This window comes from Rutilus rutilus (genome assembly GCF_951802725.1).
Source record: "Rutilus rutilus genome assembly, chromosome: 4".
NCBI classification, from domain to species: domain Eukaryota; kingdom Metazoa; phylum Chordata; class Actinopteri; order Cypriniformes; family Leuciscidae; genus Rutilus; species Rutilus rutilus.
Genome location: NC_140212.1, coordinates 18,679,707 through 18,686,529, shown reverse-complemented (window position 1 = coordinate 18,686,529; position 6,823 = coordinate 18,679,707).

Here is a 6,823-nt window from a genome sequence, read left to right as displayed (position 1 = left end):
TACAATATGAGAATTAACTGCACAATTACTAGAAAAGCGTACCTTGGATATTATACAATTTGCATACATGCAAAATTTGTGGGAAAAAACAAAAAAAATTCAAGATGTTTCCAACTCTGACTTTGCACCAATTCTGTAGAATGGCCCATATATTCCTCTTTTTGCAGCTGGTTTGCTAATGCTATAGCTGATGTCACAGTCTGAAAACATCAGCTGGCAATAGCCAGCTTGCCTTCTAGGGTGTCCTTAGAGGAAGTTGGACGAGCCGTCGGCTGTTGTGAGTGTGAATTGGACATTTGTCTGAAGTATTTGAGTTGAGGCTGGAGTTGAGGTCACCAGAAGTGGCTGCGGTCAGGGACACCTCACTGGGAGAGGAAATGGAAATGCAGGGAGGCCTTGGGTCAACCACTATGATTCCACATGCTGCATGGTTCGATTCCTGGAGGTTTGGGAGTAGGGGTGGGAATTTTAAGGAATGTAGCTACTGTGATTCTGATTCCACTTAACAATTCTGGTTCCTCAATGATTCCATTATTCAGTTGAGGGGTAAAGGAATTGCACCCCTAGATTTATACATGCCTTTCAACAACAATAACAAAAAAATCTAGCAATATTCCTGTCACCCATACTTTGGATTTAGTTTGTCTGTGAGTTTAGAAAGGAATAAATATCACAGAAGACAATTTCTTAAGCACTTTAAAGTTGATTGGTCTGCGCAATTCCAGAGCAGTGCATGGACATGAGTTTGCGCACCCAAAGTGAGATCGTCAGCAGGCTCAGATACTAGGGGGTTCACTCTTAAAAATAAAGGTTCATTATAGGCATTAATGTTGCCATGAAGAACCGTCAATATCCATGAAACCTTTATAGCACAAAAGGTTCTTTTGTAGTGGAAAAGGGTTCTATAGATTATTAAATTGTTCTTCACACTAAGAAAAAAAGGTTATTTTAAGAACTGGTCCCTGAAAGGTTCTTTGGGGAACAAAACATTGTTCTTCTACACCCTTTATTTTTAAGAGTGTAAGGTGGGTCATTTTTAAAGTGGTGTTTCTTCTGCATAAGCGAACATTGCAGAAGCATTAAACAGAAACGAACGTCAAGACTATCATTCGACTGCCGTATTTTACATATTTTATTAATGGATCCAGTTCTTAATCCTCAACAATATTTAGGAAGAGTGCGCATGTCAGAATGACGTGTGTGCATTTCTGTTCTTGGCTTGTCTTCTCCTAGTTCTTTAGTACTGACAGCACTCGCCTCCTGTCCACTTTGATATACTGATAACTCAACGTGACTCTGATGAATGTGGACAGAAATTGAATTATCCCAAGCTCTGGAACTTTTCTCCACTTTCGGTCTGCCTCTTATTAAAGATGGAGAGTCAGGCAGTGCCGGTTATAGGGGTAGCATATGGATCGCTCCTCTAATTGACTGATAGTATCTATTGGCAGGCACACTGATTGGTCAATAAGATTGCATGGCGGAGTTTTCTGTCTAAGTCAGCAAGTTGACTGACACTGATTCTAAGCCATTCTATATCAAACATTTATATTTAGAACTTTGGCATCCATTGCAAGTAGCGAGAATCTTCTTCTGACGATTTAAATCTCATATGGCACTCGGGAAAGCTAATCCAAATGCTCCTTAAGCTGAATCTTGGAAAACGAAGAAACCTCAATGGAAGTAACTTTTGGAACAGAGCATACCAGTGGGAATCTTTAGAATGGAGTCAACTCTATTGTGTGCAATATTGTGTTAACGAATGTACATTGGTTTTACAGTGTAATTCAGAGTGCATTATGGCTAGAAAATGATAAAAAAAAAAATATGGAATGAAGTTGTTCAGAATCTGGACAACACAACAAAATGGCTGACATCACTTTTAGTGCACTATTTTGGGAAAAGGAATAAAAGAAAGGCGTCTGTTGTAACCAGACACCATTGTATGACAGTATCATGCAACAACACTGGCATACTGCCTTACCTACTACACATATTTTGCTATCAACAGCAAAGTCTGTAAGAACATAGTAGAACTATGCAAACTGAGAAGCAACAAAGCCTTGCTATATACTGAGAAGTTGATTTTTGGCTGTCCGTTTCCCCATTTACAGACGAGGTTGAGTAGGCGAGGGTAGCTGAAATGCAGTAAATGAATTGCTGTCAGAACTCAGAAGGAACATTGCTGGCATGTTTGGTTTAACGCTCTGTTTCTTACATTCTGTATCTCTTCTTGTTCTCCACCTTTCTTTTTCGGTCTTGCTTGGTCTGCTGCAGGCCGCAGAGCAGGAAAAGGCAGGTGTTTGACGCTAACGGTCGAACACTGTTTGCGTATGTGTGTACTGGATAAACAGGTTGAGGGGCAGAGGTGGAGGTGGGGTGTTTTTGGAGCGGGGGATGGGGAATGTTTTCCCTAAAACAATGAGTTTTCCGAGAGACTTAGCGCTGACTAGCTGAGTGTTAAAGCTGAGGGTGGGAGAGAAGGAAGAGTTTTTTTTATTGTTCTGAGGTTCTGCCCAAATCAGCTTGGGGTTACAAGTCTTTATTGTGCTTGTTTCCCTTCAGTGACTTAGCTCACACACATACATACACTCTTTTCCTCATAACTAGCAGCCAGCCATTGTCATTGCTGTCTTTGTAATTACAGCTTGTTACAGTAGAAGAGAGCAGAGATGTGTCCTGCATGCTAGCTGACTTAGCTGTACTGCAGTGGTAAATCTCCTCACAAGTTAGCGTCTCTAATAATCACGGCCACCTCAAAATGTCCTGTCTCACCCTAATTTTCCTCTATTTCCCTGCCACTTTGAGAATTTACACAGAAGTTTAGATGTAAACAAAGATTGCCAGTTTCAATCTCTGTTTCAAAGATTAGCGAATTAGTCAGAGAATATCCTAACTGAAACAATATCCCAATAGTGATCGAAAAAGAATGACATTAGCATGTTGCTAAGCTAACTAAGAGTTTTTATTCATTCTTTTTGTATAATCAATATTCCTTTTGCCTTGTTCATTGTCTTAGATAATCAATATTTATTTAGCTTTTTTCATTGTCTTGGATGAATTTCTTTAACTTAATTCTGGGATTACCTTGTCTGTGAAGGATATGTGCTGCATTAGAATCTTGCCAAAAAGGTAACTTACATGGCAGCCTTTGCGTCAGGACAGTATCTATGATGTTGTAAAATGCTGTTTAGGTAGGCAGCTTGATTCGATTTTGGAAAAAAGCTCTGTTGTGATGTTGTTCCATGCGTCTTGTGTGGCTTTGATACAATCAAAGTACTTGACGTAATCATGCCAATGGGAGTTATATGTAGTTCATTATTAAATGGTTCGTAAATCATTTTTAGAGCCGAATGATTGTTTGGGAAAAAATATATGTTTGGTTTCCTAGCAGGTCTATAAATGGACCAATGAAACGCACACCTGAGGCAGACAGAAATATATAGATATAAATGAGAAGCTGGGAGAGAGAAAGAGGGAGGTGTGTGAGTGGTGGGGGGTAGTGAGGGAGAGTTTAAGAGAAAGAGAGGTGATCTTGAGGCCAGGATTGGGTCAGACTTGTTGTAGCATGTTGGAGTGATACGGAGAACTGCTGCAGGGTAGCATGAACTCACTGGTCTCTGTCTCTACCTCCAATCTTTCTTTCAACTCTCTCTCTCTCTCTCTCTCTCTCTCTCTCTCTCTCTCTCTCTCTCTCTCTCTCTCTGGGAAACTTTAGCTTGTCATAAAAGTATTTGGTTACATGCTAAGTAGTTAACTACATTGATGCTATTTAGGAGACAATAGGTGCATCTCAATTCACATACTTAAGCATTATTCTGTGCCATTTTTAGCTTAAATTGTGTGAGTGGTGTGTTCACACTGAAAGTTCCAACAAGAAGTGCACTTTAAATACCCGGATGATGCACTTTTAACTAAAAATGCTGCCTTGACATGTTGTCGGAATTATCGTAAATATGAGTTTCCTAGTAGAAAATTGGAAATGAAGGCCCTCTCAAGTTGCATTTACTACTGTGAAACTGCAGAACCTGATTTCACCAAGTACAACATGTTCCTGGATCTACATTCCAACCAACCATTCACATTTTATGGACAAGTTTAAAGTTTATCAAGTTTCTGTCAAGTTTAGGTGCTTCTACATCAGTGTTATTCACATATCATTTCCTTCTGATTTTAGGGATAACTTACGGGTATAGCAAGGTTTAGGGGTAGGGATGGGGTTAGCATTACATTTTCAGACAGGAATGTTGTTCCAGGATCAACAAAATATGTTGACCGGGGAACACGTCTAACTCGGCAAAATCAGGATGTGCTGAATTTTGATACCCAAGTTAGGCAGGCAATAAACTTTAAACATGGCGGAGGGGAGAATGATTGCTGCTGTGAATGGTATTCTTTATTCGTTTTTTTTTTCTTTTTGTTCATAGTGCATATTTACGTATATAAATAACCATTTGAAGCATATTATGTTTTATACACAGCGAAAAAAGCTTGTATTTGACCTAAATTCCACAATTAGATCTAGATAGCGTGTTGAATGTTTATATGGGAAGCTAAAATCTTTTGGCTTTAATAAGATTTGCCTAATAATTTGACCTCCATGATTCCTGTTCATTCCGATAACAAAGCACTTGAATGCAATGAGCTCTTAATCACGACTTCAGAATTGGGAAGTAGGAAAACACGTGAAGGCAGCATAAATATGGAATGTTGGAATTATAAGAAAATTAAAAAAGGTGTACCTGGTGACTAAAACGAACTGAACAATCATGTTTTCATTTTATGAACTGTCTAAATGAACCGATTCGCTAAATAAAATGTTCAAATAAACTATTTGGCTAAAATGAATCAGACAGCTCGGTGTTACTAAAGAAGGCGTTTTAAGAGAGCATGTTTGATTTGTTTGTGTGATGTGCTGTGTGATACAATGCGATATTAAGATAGAGATCAAGATCAAGCATTGTATCAAGCTACACACCAATTGTTGCGAAAACCTATGCTATGTCTTTCTACTGAGGGAAACTTAATTTAACAGTGTTGCTACTTTAATAATGTTGCTACTTCACTAAGCTACTCTCATACACTTTCTTTCTTTCTTTCTTTCCTTCTTTCTTTCTTTCTTTCTTTCTTGTTTTGACTTTTCCTCTTTAAGTCATTTATAAAAATTCCTCACTGATGAAATTGTTCCTGTAATTGTTGGCTGGAAAAACAAAACAACGAAAAGTCCCACATTCCTGCAGAAGTTAGATAAATAAAGTTGGAAGGCTCCGATGTTAAAGGAGTGAGAAGAGAACGCGTAATGCTTTTGACTTAGCTTAACTGCAGTGCATCATTTTGTCTCTTCTCCTGTCGTTTATGGAGCTCTCACTCTTACAGGACTGTACATTCCACTAAACGCACGTGGCACGAAACGCTGTCCTCCGTAACTCTTTTATGTGTGTGCACGCAGTAGAAAATGCTGAGGTAAATGTTGAAAAATGCAACGCTGCATTTCTGAACTCTCTGTCACCCGAACCATGCTGCCTTGCAGCCATGTTCTTAAGACACACACACACACATATATACAGTGTGTATATATATATATATATATATATATACACACACACTTACAGTCACATTTCAAACAGGTAAGCTATAATTACAGGTGAATGAATCACTGTTGAATGAATTATTCATCCTTTCTTCCTCTTCTCTTATTCAAGCATCCTGTATTTTTGTTGTTGTTGTTTTTTCTTGTACCATGAAAGTTTGTCTCTTCGAGATTTATTGGCGAAACCTAACAAGTATTTTTTTTCTTAAATGTGTTTTCATGTTTTTAGGGCTGTTTATGAATCTTCTCAGCTGTTGGGGTGTGAGTGTGAATATGGATTTGTCAAGTTTTTGTGTGTGTTTGTTTTCAGGGTTTGGAGTGTGAGAGTGAATCTCGCACAATCTTGACTGAAATTACACTGGACCCAAGTGGAAATATTTAGCAACATCACACACACACACACACACACACACACACACACACACACACACACACACACACACACACACACACACACACACACACACCAAAGAGGAATTTATTGCAACCTTCCGATTTGACAGTATTACATGTCCACTGCAAATAACTTACACACCTTAACTTTGTTGTCTTGTTCCAAAACAGAATGAATAGTTATCAGTAGACAATATAAAGAACTTGCACTGTTGCAACACAAACGAATAATACCTCAAATCATGTGGCTTGTTGAGGAAAGGTGTACTACTATTTTATTTTGTCTTATTGAAAACAAACAGGCAAAAAAAAAAACATTTAGTCATTTATTAAAGGAGAAACCCGAGTCATATAGAGAACCACACAGAACACCCTTGGAATTGCATAGCAACACCTTAGCAACCACACAGTTTTACACACCGCAAATATGGCTTTCATTTACATGGATAAAATGTATAAATCTACTTTTATTCCAGATGAAATCTACCATATGGCTTTTAAGAGCTGTTTGTATGATTTTCAGGTCAGTTAGTTTGTTTTGACGGTGATCTATGAAGTAGATTTTGTAACTCTTCTGGAAGTGTGGTTTTAAACCGCCCTAGGGAACTGTAATGCACCTCCAAATCAATGTGATTTAATTAGGCTCCCTGCAACACTGTGTGTGTGTGTGTGTGTGTGTGTGTGTGTGTGTGTGTGTGTGTGTGTGTGTGTGTGTGTGTGTGTGTGTGTGTGTGTGTGTGTGTGTGTGTGTGTGTGTGTGTGTGAGAGAGCGCGTGTGTGTGTGTGTGTGTGTGTGTGTGTGTGTGTGTGCGTGTGTGTGTGTGTGAGCGAACCGATATT